Below are 16,922 nucleotides of genomic sequence, written 5' to 3'. Positions count from 1 at the left end.
TATATGGTCTACTCTGCACTTGATTGTAACTTTGGAATCCTTGTGCCGCATAGACTTCAGCTTGTCCTTCCGGAGTAAATTCTCCCATTCGATGACACTCATTGGCTCCATGGCTGAAATCTCCACAAATACCACAAGGTTCAACGTACTGTAGGACTGGATTCGGCGGGGCTGGCATTGGCAGAGCAGGATTTGGCTGAGTTGGCATCGGCGGTGCTGAGCTCTGAACTGGAGGATTTTCCATTTTTTCCATCTTCAACTGTTGTACTTCCCGCATGATCGAGGCTAACTGCTGCTGCATCTCAAATTGATTTGTCACCGCGCTGGCTTCAACTCTTCTTCCACGGACGGACTTTTGTTGGGAGCTTTCGGCCAAGGTCTTGAAAATTTCTTTCAGGTCTGCAGCTGTCTTCCGAGCTATGTTTCCTCCTGCCGTGCTATCCACCATAAATTGGGCAGTTTGCACTAACCCATCGTAGAAGAACTGCATCAACATGACATTAGTGAACTGATGTTGAGGGCATTGGCGGATGAGTTCTTCATATCTCTCCCAAGCTTCATGCAAAGGCTCGTCCGCTCCTTGGGTGAACTCCATTATTTTCGTTCTCAGCTCCTGTGTCTTGTGACTTGGGTAGTATTTCAGCATGAACTTTTCACAAGCATCTCCCCATGTAGTGATAGAGTTTAGCGGCAGAGATAGCATCCATGTCCTCGCCCGGTCCTTAAGTGCATAGGGGAAGCACTTGAGCTTGAGTTGGTCCTCTGTGAGAGTAAGCAGAGGAATGGTTTTCACTTGTGTGCAAAAATCCCGAATGAATTGTAGCGCATCCTCGCTTGGCATCCCATGAAACACTGGCAATAGGCTCAAGTCATTGGGTTTGAGATTGTAGTTTCTCACAGCAGAGGGAAGCACAATTGCCGACGTATTGGTATCTCCAATCACCGGCCTGGTGAAGTCTCCCATGTATTCCATGTGCTGGGCCATCTCCTTCTTTTCCTCGTTTAAATTCTGCTTAATGCAAGAATTGGCGGAGCTGGCCTCTTCCTCCTTAGTGTGTTCTGCCGTGGCTGTGGTCTGCTCTGAATCGGTAGAACTGGTGTCCTCCTTCGTTAGCTGTTCTGAAGGCTCAATGTCAGAGCAGGCTGGCGAATCTAGTTCCTCCTCTCCTGCGCTCTGCTCTGGTAGTTCAGAATCAGAGTCAGAGAAGAAATCTTCAGTTCTATCACGTGTTTCTCCGTCAAAGCTGGAGTTAGAAACGTCTGCTCTGTCGTCCCCGATCACTCCCTTGCAGCTATTCTTCCTGAAAATCCCTTTGCTCGTACTATGCAAAGGAGACACCAATTTGCCTTTAAGACTTCGGCGTCCCTGCATGCACAACACTGAACAAACGGATTAAACGCACCGAGTGGAAAAAACGTAAAAACAAAAATGAGAAACGCTGGAAATTAAATAAAGCAAGTAAAAACGACACAACTAAAACGCCTAAAACTTTCCCCGGCAACGGCGCCAAAATTTGACTCAACCTAAACACCTCTAGATTGACTTGCAATAGAACAAGGACATCCTAGTAGTGATAAGCTAACCCAAGTTGATCTCACAAGGAAAGTCTTAAAGGGCTTCTAGTAGTATCGTAGGAAAAAGCAATAAAAGAAAGCAGTAAAGGTTTTGATTATTAAACTAAAACTTGGAATTAAAAACTTAATTAAAAACCGAATTGTAAAACTAAGCTAGGCGAATTGAACTATTAAACCCTAGACAAGATTTTAAAGAACTTAAATTAAACCTACTTATGAAAGTAAATACTTGTAAAAGTAAAGACTTCTAATCTAGGTATAAACTAAAGTGCATAATTTAAATTGCATAATTAAAAAGAAAGCATAAACATGAATGAAAAACGTAAACATGATTAAACGAAAGTAAATTGAATTTAAATACGAAATACCGTAATTGTCTTGAACGTGTAATTGTGTCACGCAATCACAATCCAAGAAACTAAACTAAAAACGAAATTGAAATCTAACTTAGAACAATAAAAACTCGAAACTATGAAAAACTATGAAAGCAAGTAAATTCCTAAGCTTTGGATGCCAACAGATCTCTAAGATGGCGTCTAAAACTAGGGCAAAAGATTGATTATTACAATGAAAAGTATGGCCCTATTTATAGACTTCAATTCCCTATGGATCACCATGGAAGTTGCCATGCAAAGAAGAATTCTAAAGGCAATAGAATCGTGCAAAATAAGGCAACTTCCAGCTGCAATGCGCGCTCTGGGAACACTCCTACTCCGGCCGAATTCGGGGCTCTCGCCAGCGGTGGTGGACGTCGTATCCCACCAAATAATTCCTGCGGAATTACCAAAATATATTAGTATCGTGGTAAGCAGGGTCGATCCCACAGAGAGCAGTAAAAACCATTCGAATCCCTAAATCTATTAAAACGGTGATGCCACCACGCCTTAAATTTGGAGAAAATATTAATTACCTAAGAATGCAAAAATTAATCGAATAAAATACTTGTGAATAAAATCAATAAAAAGGGTAATTCGGCTCAAATAAATCCACTCTAATTCAACTCTGATCCTCGACGCAATAATTAATTAATCCCTATCAACCAACCAGTTATAGGATACCGTGAAACGCAACGGACGTACCCCAATTCCTACTTACTGTGTCGATAAACAGCTGGAGACGCCAGACCTGCTTATTTCCCTTATTAAAATATAACCTAGCTGGAGACGCCAGACCTAGATTTAATATTCTAATAGCATTAAGATGAAGGAACCCAATTTATATCAATTATCCTAGAGACGCTAGTAATAATTAATATACCAATTAATTCCCCCTACGAACATGGTAGTTTTGCCACTAATTAGTCCAATTCCAACAATTACGGATTGGCAGGAACTAATTGACTGTAGTCCAATTAAACTTAAGTTGATCAGGCTTAAATAAAATCAGAATTATCTTGGAACCTAAGAATTAATCGAAATCAATAAGAATCAATTTTAAACCAATTAGGTCTCACAGATCATTAAATTAGAGTTTCATTATTCTCGCCGAATTAAAGATTTAGCTACTCATGCTTAAAATAAAAACAATCAAATAAATAAAAATAAACATAATTAAAATAACGAACAAGACTAATAAATAAATTGCAGGAAATTAAATAAACCCTTGAACCAATCCACGAACTCGTCTGCCTCCTTCACGATCCAACTCCAGCCGCAAATTGTGAATGAAAAACAAGAATTAAAACTAAAAGCAACAAGAGATCAAAACACTAAAACGTTGGCAACTAATTTTGCATGAAGGTAAAATTGCATGGAATTATAAAAGTCAACTAAGCTAAATGATTTCAAAAGTTGCGGCTGAAGTGTGTTTGATAATGAAAAAAGGGAGATAACCTAAAATAAATGTCTAACTATGCGGCTGCTTCTAAGGAAAATAAAGTATATATATGAGATTAACAATCCCTAAGTGCCGCCTCCTATCAAAACTTGGGCTTTTCGGCCCTCACACATAATAAGGCCCAAGATTAATTAAAACAAGAGTATTAGACTTTAATTAAATCTAAAATAATTAATTCCAAGCCCAATTTCTAATCTCCTCCAAAATTCATGCAATCTTCATCCAAAAACTCGACTTTCACCGACTTCTTCCACCCACGAGCATCCATCTTCAATCCATCTAATTCCTGCGCCAAAATATCACAAACCATGTAAAATCACATAAAACCAAGGTGAAACGCATACTAAACTAGGTAGCTAAAATACACACATCAAATCCCCTCACACTTAGATCATACTTGTCCTCAAGTATGAAATAAGAGAAGAATTAATGGTGAAATTCAGCCCCTAGAAGCAACTCCCTTCCAAGACACGAAGACTCTAGAGACGAACGAACTGAAAATAGACACAACAACACACGCAAAGAACAGGAAAGTAAAAAGGGAAACGAGACAAGACACGAACAAACTAAACGACTAGCCAAGCAACATCAAAGCATCAGAAATGCAACAGTCTATCAAATCGAATCATGCAATTCACCATCACTCCCCAACTCTCGAACTAAGAACATGAACCTCCAAAATGTGTTTTCATTATCAATCCAGTCCAAATGAGGCAACGATGAGTGCAACTCTCACGCTCATTCAATCTCTCCATAAGATAAGGTAATTCTCACACAAGAAGAAACTCCAATTAGTCATGATATTTTGCAGTCACATTATGGCTCAAAAAGGTCTTTCTTCTTTGGTTGTAATGGGGCTAAGGACTATCAATGATGTAGGCAAGATCCTAGGGGTCCTAAGCTCAAACATTGAAGATCAAATACCGTGCATGCTCGAATCAAATCACACCTAAAGAATTCTAAACATATGAAGAGCAACTTCCAATTCAACTATGGGCAACAACCATCAAACAACTCAATGCATGTATACTAATTCAACCTTGGTGCAACCTTTATTTTCTCTCTCTTTTTTTTTCTTTTTTTCTTTCTCTGTTTTTCTCTTCTTTTTTTTTTTTTTTCTTTTTCTCTTTTTTTTTTTCTTTCTGCACCACTTCATTAAAACAATACAGTCATGCAAAGATTACATCAAAAACAATCTGCCCAACTGTCAAAATCCTCATCTGTTCGGTCAAACAGACCATCTGTCCTTGATTCAGAATGTAATTTCGGCTCGGTTCTGTTTGGGCAAACAAGCATCCTAATGCACATTCCTCAAAAATTCACTTAAGATGTAATTCAATTCTAACATGCACAATGGGACCAAAGAGAAGGTTCACAAAAAACAGGCCTTGGCTATATATATAGTGACTAATATGAACAATCACGGCAAGGCTCAAACATGGCTCACTAGGGGTTAGTGTACGGGTAGGAATTCAAAAGCAGGCCAATTGGCTACCCTAGTGCCTCTTATCATTTACCACATATGACACACTTGATATCACGACTTCATGGATCATCAAATCTCTCAAAACAACAAAATAGTAGAGAGTGCTCTACTCTATTAGGCTCAATACCTCACTTATGTGTAGTTTAGATTCACTCATCGCCCTTATTTTTTCATTCCAGACATCATGTAATCGAAACACACACTGTCAATCACAAACTCTCAATTTTTAAGTAGGGAAAGATCAAGTTATCACACATATTCAATCTAACAGCATGCTCCAACAACTGAACTTATCAATTACTTTGGCTAGAAGACTCACAAAACTCAACATAAACTGACTCAACAAGCAAAGACTCAACAACGCCCCCCCTCACACTTAGATTTTGCTTGCCCTCAAGCAAATAAAACAAAGCATAAGCGAAGGAGCAACAAGACACTCAACTAAACGAAAGACCAAGGCAAAGACAACATAAAAACACACGAAACAAAACAAGAAAAGGAAGGAAGTCACCGTGTGTGCTGCTGCCGCAGCTCCTGTCCAATGGTGGCGCTCAAATTCGCGATGCTCTCATGTAAGGCTGCCACGTTCCCATCGATCTGTCTTTTTTTTTTTTTTGAAACATAACAAAAATTAAAACTAAGGAAGGGAAACTAAGAAGCTTAAAAAAAACTAAACGAAAAATGAGAATTAAAGAAAAGAAGAACAAAACGAAAAATTAAAAGGAAAAGAAAGTCGGGTTGCCTCCCGATAAGCGCCATTATTTAATGTCGTTGGCTCGACTGCTCAAGTGCTCAAAAATTGCCCGGAACCAATAGCGAAACAGACTCCGCTGGAACTAAAGAGGATGCATCATAGTACGGCTTCAAACGTTGTCCATTCACGGTGAATGTCTTGGCCGTATCTAGGCTGCGTATCTTGAACGCCCCGTTTGGGCAAACAGACTGAATCACGAACGGACCAATCCACTTCGTCTTCAATTTTCCGGTCATCAACCGCAGCTTTGACTGGAACAAAAGTACCTTTTCACCGACTGTAAATGTCTTTCCTTGCAAGTTCTTGTCGTTCCACATCTTGGTGTTATCCTTATACCACATCGCGGCGTCATAAGCTTCAAGACGAAGCTTATCCACACACTTATCTTTTAAGTCGGGTGGTTCCACATCAAAATGCAGACTTCTGTCGCGTGGCTTCCGTTTGGGCAAACAGACCGTATGTCCAGAACATGCGAGTTTCGGGTCAACATGAAGAAATTTGTCCTGCACAGATTTAGTCTCAAGATGTTCTTGGACAGAAGGGTCAGTAACATTAGTGGCACAAACAGTTTTAACAGCATGGGGACTTTTCATGGTATCATCAATGTTGAAAGTAAACTTTTCTCCATGATAATCCAAATAAATAGTACCACTATAAACATCAATGACTGCCCTAGTGGTCCTTAAGAAAGGACGACCTAACAGAACACCAGCTGACTCCTTCGACTGCATACCACTCATTTTCACCACATAGAAATCAGCAGGATAAACAAAATTATTCACCTTCACAAGGACATTTTCAAGCAAACCTTCAGGGTGCACACATGATCCATCGGCTAACTGAATCACAACTTTAGTATCTACCAACTTCACACCAGTTAAACTATTATAAACAGCTAAAGGCATGACATTAATAGAAGCTCCTAGATCACACATAGCATGCTCAATCTTAGTATCACCGATGTAACATGGCAGAGAAAACATACCTGGATCCTTGCATTTGGACGGCAACTCTTTTCGTATCACTGCTGACACGTTCTCGCCCATCACAATTTTTCCAGATTTCTTAGACTTTCCAGCGATGAAGTCCTTCAAAAACTTGCTCAGATGAGGGAGTTTGAGTGCTTGGAGGAATGGAAGATTAATCTCCAACTTCTCGAATATCTTCATGAAGTCATTCATCTCTTCCTCAGGCCTCTTCCTTGCTAGTCTTCCTGGAAAGGGAACTGATACGGCAGCCTTGGGATCATGTAAGCTCAAAGGTTTAGAGACCTTGGTCTGCTCCTCTTCGTGGTCTTCAAGTACTGCTCCTTTCCCCTTCTGCTCAGCTGTCGGCCCCTTGTTCTGTTTGGCCAAACGGGGCTGTTCTACCTGCTGAATGACTAAATCTTTTGTGCCAACAGAACGCTCGAATTCCTCCACACGAAATTTGACTCTAGAATCTACCGGCGGTCCATCTTGAGAGTTCTGAGGTGTCGGTCCGTCCAACTCTGTACCGCTCCTCAAGGTGATCTTACTAACGTTCTCCCTCGGATTCAATTGGACTTGAGATGGTAACTTGCCTTGATAGCCCTTGAGTTGATTCACGGACGTTGCAAGCTGAGACACTTGACGAGCCAACCCTTCGATCTGAACCCTTTGCTCTGCTTGAGATTGTTGAAGTTTTTGCACTGCTTCATTGGTTGTTTGCAAATTATTTTGCAACAATTGTTGTGAGCCAATCAACTCTCTCATCATCTCTTCAAGAGCTTTTCCTTGATTTCCTTGTGGAGGTGGTGGTACTTGTTGGAATCCTCTTTGATGAGGCGGTCTATAGCTCTGCTGCTGCTGCTGCACTTGATTGCCTTGGTCTCTCCAACGATCATTAGGGTGATCTCTCCACGGCGCATTGTAGTTGCTCGAGTAGGGGTCCCGTTTGGGCAAAGGGGGCAGTGGATCAGAACAGCTGTAAAAGTTGTGAGACGAGTTTACTTGGGCTTGAAGATCTCCGTCGCCCCCAGCGCATTGCAAACTTGTATGGCCAAAGTTACCACACGCTCCACATGGTTTTCCTGTCGGTTGTCCAGCATTTGCCACCTTCTCCACCACAGTACTTAACAATCTTTCCATCCTCCCCATTCTTTCTTCGAACTTGTCTTCAAAGTTAGAGGAACTTGCCTGTGCAACCTTCTTGAGCAATTGAATGCGTGGCTCCTCATACTCTCTCGTTGCTTCCACCAAGTGTTGAATCAACTTCTTAGCTTCGCTCACAGTATTTTGAGAAAATGCTCCTCCACTTGATGAATTCACCAAATTTTTTGTATCTACCGTCATCCCTTGATAGAAATACTGCAGCAAATCCCCCTCCGAAAACTTATGGTTAGGACAGCTATCCACCAACCTCCTGAATCGAGTCCAGTATGTGCTCAATGACTCATCGTACTCCTGCTTCACTCCACTAATTTCCTTCTTTAGCGCATTCGTCTTGGTGGGAGGGAAAAAGTGCTCCAGAAATAGCTTCTTCATCTCGGCCCATGTAGCAATAGAATGGGCTGGAAGACTCGCGAACCAAGAGTTCGCCTCTGCGGTCATGGTGAAGGGAAAGGCTACTAATCTGAAGTGTTCCTCCGTTACATCAGTGGGGCGCTTCTGTACCTTGCAGATCTTGATGAATTCGCTCAGGAAATTATATGGATCTTCTCCTTTCTTCCCGTAGTACTTAGGAAGAACATTAAGCAATCCAAGCTTAATTTCTATAGCAGTAGCAGCCGCCGGCATCCGGATCGGAGTTGGGGGGTCATCAGCTTCGTGGCTGGAGAGATCGCATAGTCTCGGATCGTCAGCCATGTCACTCTCAGTACTTGCAACCGAAATTGAGTCGGTTTCTTCTTCACGGTCTGATTCTGTCTCCGAGTCGTGGTCTGTTTGGGCAAACAGAACCTCGTCAGCAGCGACAGCACCTGGTTTCTCCTCGACGAACTATTCTGGTCGAACGGGAAGGTCAACCTGCGAATCCAGCAGATCCAGTAGCTTCCTCGCCTTCGCCTCCTTCCTTAGCTTCTTCGCGGTCTTCTCAATTTCACTATCGTAGAGGAGGTTCGGCTTGGACGATCTGCTCATAAACAAAGAAAATAAAAAAAAGAAAAATAGACAAAGGAAAAAAGAATTAATTAACACCGCAACCCGGCAACGGCGCCAATTTGGTGGACGTCGTATCCCACCAAATAATTCCTGCGGAATTACCAAAATATATTAGTATCGTGGTAAGCAGGGTCGATCCCACAGAGAGCAGTAAAAACCATTCGAATCCCTAAATCTATTAAAACGGTGATGCCACCACGCCTTAAATTTGGAGAAAATATTAATTACCTAAGAATGCAAAAATTAATCGAATAAAATACTTGTGAATAAAATCAATAAAAAGGGTAATTCGGCTCAAATAAATCCACTCTAATTCAACTCTGATCCTCGACGCAATAATTAATTAATCCCTATCAACCAACCAGTTATAGGATACCGTGAAACGCAACGGACGTACCCCAATTCCTACTTACTGTGTCGATAAACAGCTGGAGACGCCAGACCTGCTTATTTCCCTTATTAAAATATAACCTAGCTGGAGACGCCAGACCTAGATTTAATATTCTAATAGCATTAAGATGAAGGAACCCAATTTATATCAATTATCCTAGAGACGCTAGTAATAATTAATATACCAATTAATTCCCCCTACGAACATGGTAGTTTTGCCACTAATTAGTCCAATTCCAACAATTACGGATTGGCAGGAACTAATTGACTGTAGTCCAATTAAACTTAAGTTGATCAGGCTTAAATAAAATCAGAATTATCTTGGAACCTAAGAATTAATCGAAATCAATAGGAATCAATTTTAAACCAATTAGGTCTCACAGATCATTAAATTAGAGTTTCATTATTCTCGCCGAATTAAAGATTTAGCTACTCATGCTTAAAATAAAAACAATCAAATAAATAAAAATAAACATAATTAAAATAACGAACAAGACTAATAAATAAATTGCAGGAAATTAAATAAACCCTTGAACCAATCCACGAACTCGTCTGCCTCCTTCACGATCCAACTCCAGCCGCAAATTGTGAATGAAAAACAAGAATTAAAACTAAAAGCAACAAGAGATCAAAACACTAAAACGTTGGCAACTAATTTTGCATGGAATTATAAAAGTCAACTAAGCTAAATGATTTCAAAAGTTGCGGCTGAAGTGTGTTTGATAATGAAAAAAGGGAGATAACCTAAAATAAATGTCTAACTATGCGGCTGCTTCTAAGGAAAATAAAGTATATATATGAGATTAACAATCCCTAAGTGCCGCCTCCTATCAAAACTTGGGCTTTTCGGCCCTCACACATAATAAGGCCCAAGATTAATTAAAACAAGAGTATTAGACTTTAATTAAATCTAAAATAATTAATTCCAAGCCCAATCTCTAATCTCCTCCAAAATTCATGCAATCTTCATCCAAAAACTCGACTTTCACCGACTTCTTCCACCCACGAGCATCCATCTTCAATCCATCTAATTCCTGCGCCAAAATATCACAAACCATGTAAAATCACATAAAACCAAGGTGAAACGCATACTAAACTAGGTAGCTAAAATACACACATCAAGCGGAATGGCTTTCGCTCTGGCATTCGCCAGAGGAACGGGTCTCCAGCGGAATCGCTTCCTCTCTGGCATTCGCCAGAGGAACGGTGAATTCTCTGGTATCGCCAGAGGAACGGCGATTTCTCTGGCTTCTCTAACTATTGAGCGCTGGACTTTACTTCTCTGATGCTGGCACTTCTCGGCAGAGGAATAGGTGATTCCTCTGCTCTGGCTTCTCGATTCCTCTGACTTTTGATTTCTCTGACTAGCGACTTCTCTGGCTTCCCATTTCGCTGCTCTGGCAAGCGGGGCTTCGCTTCTCTGACATGCCCGAGTATGCACAAAAACACTATTCTTAGCCCAAAACTCTCCACAATTTGCACTATTCATCTTGAAAACCTAAATCTTCTGCAAAGCATAAAATAGACCATAAAACGCACCAATTTCCAGAAGATTTAACTTAAAATAAGCACATGCAAACCCCTAAAATTAGAACAATTAGGCATAAATCATCAGGCCCAGACATGACACCAACCTCTTGACCATCTGAGCTGAGATCATTCAGCACGTTAAAACGGTTGCTCCTGTCCTTAGACGAGCCGCTACTCCCATCAGCAAATTCAACAGAATTCAGTCTCCCAATCGTCACCCCCGGACTGGGACGATTATTAGCCTGCTGATCCACCATGCTTCGCTGTGGAAAAGCATGTAAAGAGTCCATCGCATTCCTAGAATCCTGCAGATTTGGTTCATGTCGCATCAAAGCTCCATTGATCATGTCAACCTGTCTATCCTCATGTCCAGCGTTCTGAGCAGATGGGAGGACATCCTTCTCAGGGACTTGTTGCCATTGCTTACTCAGATCAGTGAGCTTCTCTTGCTTATTCGGTGGTTGATTTCCAGCGTTCCGCCGGCCCTCGCCATCAATAGATTTTCCTTTCCGACACTTATCCAGGGCATGTCCTGTTATTTTGCATCTGGAACAAAAAAGAGGCAGATTTTCATATGAAAATTCAACATGAAAAGAAACATCATCTCCATCAACAAGGAGAGTATTGGGTAGAGGTTTAGACATATCTATTTCAATAAGTATTCGAGCAAATTGGCCGAAATCTCTCTAAGCTGAAGTCCCATCAACCCTTAAGGGATGTCCCATGAACCTTGCTATGCCAGTGAGAACTTGGACATTCCAGTATTCAATAGGCAGATAGTGTATCCTCACCCAGACATTCGCCAACGAGGAATGCTATTTAAAAGGATCGAATTTTTTTGTCCATTCTCGAATCCGCAGGTGACCTCCAAAAACTTCCCAAATAGTCTGAGCTTTAGCGCGCAGCTTGTCTTCCGCAGTATTAAAGACCATCGTGTAATACCCCTTGCCCAAAGGGATCAGTTTCCATGAGGCTTCAATACTCGATAAACCTTGCAACTCCTTCTTAACCATCATGGCTATTTTAGGTTTTTCACCATTTTTAAGGAGCAACCTTCCGGTTAAAGCGTGAGAGAATTGAGAAATCTCTTTGAGAAGCAACTCCTTGGGGATTTTCAAAGAGAATTGGTTCCCTACCTTCGTGGGTCTCAGATCATGGTAATGACGGGCAGGCAAATCTGGACGTCTCGGAGCACGGTTGGTAGCAATATCTGCGTAAGATATTCCATTATGAACATCTTCAAGAGTGGAGCCATCAACAACTTCCTTTCCACGAGCAGGGTTTCGAACAAGACCTCCATCTTTCGGCAGTGTGCTGTTGGAAGTAGCAATAACGTCGGGCATCGGCGCCCCATGTTGAAGATTTGACGCAGAATTGTTAGTAGTAGCAGCCACCGTCATGGTGCCTTCTTGAACAAGTTTCGAACGTGGGGAGAAATTATTGGTGAGAGAGGGTAGATTTAGGCCACCTACACCCGAGGGGCTAATGGGGTTGTCGTCATTGAGAGACATCGGACGACAGGATTCAGCGGCGCGAGAGGGGTTGCGGTAGGGCTAGGGTTAGGGTTAGGGTTTTTCTTACGATAATAATTATTTGATCAAATAACTAAAAGTACAAATCATTATATAATACGATTATAGATTCATGGCCTCCCCTTAATTTTAGGTCATATGTGGCTTCTTAAGAAATGAATATTTCAAATCCCTGCAATTCTAGAGCCTTTGACTTTATAATATACATTCTACGTAGCAAATTAATTCCACATATAGGCGGGATTACCCACTGAGTTTAAGCATATCAATAAGCGGAGGAAAAAAAAACTTACAAGGATTCCCCTAGTAACAACGAGTAAATAAGCGGGAAAAAGCCCAACTTGAGAATCGGCCGGTCACACTGTCCAAATTATAGTCTGGAGAAGCGTCCTCAGCGGCAGACCGGGCCCAAGTCCCCTGGAAAGGGGCGCCGGAGAGGGTGAGAGCCCCGTTGTGCCCGGACCCTGTCACATCACGAGGCACTGTCAGCGATTCGAGTTGTTTGGGAATGCAGCCCCAATCGGGCGGTAAATTCTGTCCAAGGCTAACTACGGACTGTTAGGTGATTGGTAAATAGACGCATTGTATACTAAAAGTTTTCTTTAGTATAAGTGGGAGATTGTTGGATTTGTATACTGAAAGAAAGAACGTTTTATGCTTGTATACAATGTTTCCTAAGTTCACTATTTTAATCTCCTATCTGATTGTGTTCATGATTGCATATGTATGTTCTCTATCTCTATATAAGTAGATTATATGGTGTGTTGTAGATCACAGAAGACCATATAATTGGAATAACCTTAAGAGATATAATATGATCACAGCCGAAATAACTCTAGAACAAGTTATTGGTTTAGGCTGCAGTATAGATGGAAGTAGTTTGTCTTGACTACTTGTCTATACTGGTACGTCATAACGTATTGAAAGGACCGCCATGAGATGTATTCTTCTGTCTGACTTAAGTGAAGAATCAAGATCTCGGTGACTTAATAGAATCTTAATAATAATAAGTTTTCAACTATATATGTTAATTCGTGTATCACTTTGACTTACTATGAGTGAGAGTTATATAGTAACTTGAGTACTCTGTTTCTTGGGTGATAGCGGTTAATATATGATATTTGATTATCTGTATTAGTACCCGTATCCGATATAGGATAATGACATCCCCTTAAGGAGCTCAATAAGGTTTATTGCGCTAAACCCTGCAGGTTGATTAAGTTCAGGCGCAATAATAAGGATTGAGTGGTACTGCTTAAGGATTACAAAGAGATTAATTAATTTAAGCTGTCAGAACTGTAATTAATTAGTGGATGTCGAATATTTTAAATACGGGGATTTAATAAGTCTAAATACAAGCCCCGACTCATCACCGGCAATAAAGGGGTAAGTCAGTATTGGTTTTCTAGTGGAATGAACTAATATTTATAAATTAATCATGGCCTGGGCTGACCATGGAGAATTAATTTATTTGAGGCCAATCTTTTTTCCTTGTATCTGGTCCCTGGACTGGCCCAAAGTCTCCTTGCCCTAGCAGAGAGATTTCGCCCCACACAGTTACTGGCGCCCCACAGCTGTAATTTATTTATGAGTCACACTTGCATGCGGGCATCCGCATGGGATGCGGCCGGGTCGACCCGCGCCCCAGCCCTGACCCGGATCCGTGCCCTTGACCCGCGCCCATTTGATCTGTCCCCCCAAATTATTACATTTGCTTATAGTAAATGTTACTTTTAGTAAGCATAACATATACATTTATTCGCACAAATATATACTTCTGTAAATATAAGAATTTATCTTCATTTAATATAAAGTATTATATTTTTTAAACCCTAAATCCTATAAACTAAACCCTAAACCCTGTAAACTAAACCCTAAAACCTGAACACTAAACCCTAATATGAGTATTTACTTTTAATAAGCATATGATATACATTTTGTTGCACAAATGTATACTTATGGTATATAAATATTTACCTTCATTCAATATAAAGCATTATACATATCAATAATTACTTTTTCTTACGATAATAATTATTTGATCAAATAATAATATTATTATTTATGTTTATTAAAAGTAATCATTGATATATATAATAAAAAGTAATAATTGATATGGAGAAATGTAATGTTTCAAAAATATTATTTTTATTGTAATTATTGTTGTCTAAAAAGTAATTATTGTTATAAAGATTACTTTTCTTCACATCAATAATTACTTTTATTTGCAAAGATTATTACTTAAGTAACTAACTAAAAGTAAACATTCGTATGAATAAAAATAAACATTGTTGTGAAGAAATGTAATGTTTCAAACCTAAACATTGAATGTATACTTTTATTTTATCTAAGATATACATTTACATGCTTAAATGTATACTTATGTGAACATAAGTATTAACCATCATTCAATATTGTTTAAACCTAAACACTGAATACTAAACCCTAAATAGGGAATACTAAGAGCATCCGCAATGGGGTTACATGATAGCTTACATGATAGCCTACTTTATGATGGGGGACCACATGGTGTAAAGATGCTGCAGTGAGGTTACATGATAGCTTACATGATAGAATTAGTTTTGATTTTTATGTTTTTTACTTAAATTTAATTGCTCAAATTTAAATAAGACATTTGACTAATAATTAAAATTGCATTAATTTTGAAATCCTAAAAATTACATAAAATTTAATAAAATAAAAACAAATTCTACAAATAACTATTCCGGCCCTAGAGGTCCGAAACGTGCCCAAACATGCTCCATCAAATCATATTGGAGCGCGGCGTGCAACTGCCTATCTCGGAGAAGGGCATCTCTTTGGACATATTCCTCGAATGAAACGGGGGTTGCTCGACCACTCTCCGTCGAGTCACTGCTAGACGCTCCATGTCCCGCGTCGTCATCTCTCCAATTGGTTGCTCCTTCACCTTCGTGCTCCACAATCATGTTGTGGAGAATGATGCAACACAACATGATGTCCCGGAGGTGCTCCAAGTACCAATTTCGCGCGGGGAAAGAGAGTCCCGACCTGTTGCATCAGTGGTCAACTGGAAGAAAGTATCTACACTTTGAACAGCCTCCACGATGCGCAAGAAAAGCTCCTTCTGCATTCGAAAATGCCGCCGGAAAAATGTAGGTCCGTACGTCGGATTGTCGTTGAAGTAGTCTTGCATAAGACGTAGATGGACTGCCTCTCTATCACGGTGGACGTAAGATCGGTGACGTTTCACACGTCCCGCCTCCGGCGCCGGCTGGGCATAGATGTGAGCAAGCAGTTGTTTCTGCAACTCTATCTCCACCATAATCGCATGACCTACACCGTCGGATGAATCAGACGAAGAACCGTGGTCGGATTCCGCCATTGTCGGAAGAAAGAAGATGAAAGCGCTTGAAGGAGGAAGAAGAAAGAAAGAAATTGAAAGAAGAAGGAGAATTGTGGAGTGAAAGTGAGGAAGAGGAAGGAGGAAGATGGATTTATAAAGAGAAGAAAAAATTAAAAAAAAAATTCAAACGGTCAAATTTTGGCACGGAAACCGAGGAGTCAAACCTGCCGATTTGAGTCAAAATTCGAATTTTAAATTTTTTTTATAGAGGCGCGTGTTTTATAATTGACCGTTTAAAGGGCTACACGTCGTGTAAGGTGCTCCCGCAACGCTTACACGATAGCACATTTACACGATAGGGCTATCGTGTAGCCGTTGTGAGTGCTCTAAACCCCCTTGAATACTAAACCCTAGTCATATTCAATAATAAACCCTAGTCATTCAATAATAAATCCAAATGGTAATATTTACTTTAATTTTATCTAAGTTATATATTTTCATGCTTAAATGTATACTTATGTGAATATAAGTATTAATCATCATTCAATATTTTGTAAACACTGAATACTAAACCCTAAATAGGGATTACTAAACCCTAAATAGGGAATACTAAACCCTAAACACCGAATACTAAACCCTAACCATTCAATAATAAACCCAAATGGCAATATTTACTTTTATTTTATCTAAGATATACATTTTAATGCATAAATGTATACTTATGTGAATATTAGTATTAACTATCATTCAATATTTTTTAAACCTAAACACGGAATACTAAACCCTAAATAGGGAATACTAAACTCTAAACCTTGAATACTAAACCCTAGTCATATTCAATAATAAACCCTAGCCATTCAATAATAAATTCAAATGGCAATATTTACTTTAATTTTATCTAAGATATACATTTCCATGCTTAAATTTATACTTATGTGAATATAAGTATTAACCATCATTCAATATTTTGTAAACTCTAAACACTGGATACTGCACCCTAAATAGGGAATACTAAACCCTAAAAGTACTATTACATTTGCTTACACAAATAATTATTTGATCAAATAACTAAAAGAACAAATTCTCATAAATAAAAGTAACAATTATTGTGAACAAATGTAATTATTTAGAAACATTACATTTAGTTATTTTATCAAATAATTATTATTATAATAAAAAATAATTATTGACATGAAGAAATGTAACGTTTTTAAAGAAATGTAATATTTTAAAATATTACATTTTTCACAAAAATATATAAAAAAATACAAAACAAAAACAAAAAATAAAAAACAAACGAAAAATAATGAAAATGCCAAAAGGATAAAAAAAAACCAAAATATATTAAAAATGCAAAAGAAAAACCGTAAATTTT

The 16,922-nt window shown here is 39.4% G+C and overlaps 1 non-coding gene across 1 annotated transcript; it reads left to right on the top strand.

The window, feature by feature from the left end:
- Nucleotides 1-506: 506 nt before the first annotated feature.
- Nucleotides 507-612, top strand: LOC130991053 (small nucleolar RNA R71). Its single transcript, XR_009091017.1, has one exon. It is a non-coding gene; the product is annotated as a small nucleolar RNA R71 (small nucleolar RNA).
- Nucleotides 613-16,922: the final 16,310 nt, after the last annotated feature.

Source organism: Salvia miltiorrhiza, chromosome 6, assembly GCF_028751815.1.
Source record: "Salvia miltiorrhiza cultivar Shanhuang (shh) chromosome 6, IMPLAD_Smil_shh, whole genome shotgun sequence".
Classification (NCBI taxonomy): Eukaryota; Viridiplantae; Streptophyta; class Magnoliopsida; order Lamiales; family Lamiaceae; genus Salvia; species Salvia miltiorrhiza.
This window is presented reverse-complemented; position numbering and strand designations above follow the sequence as displayed.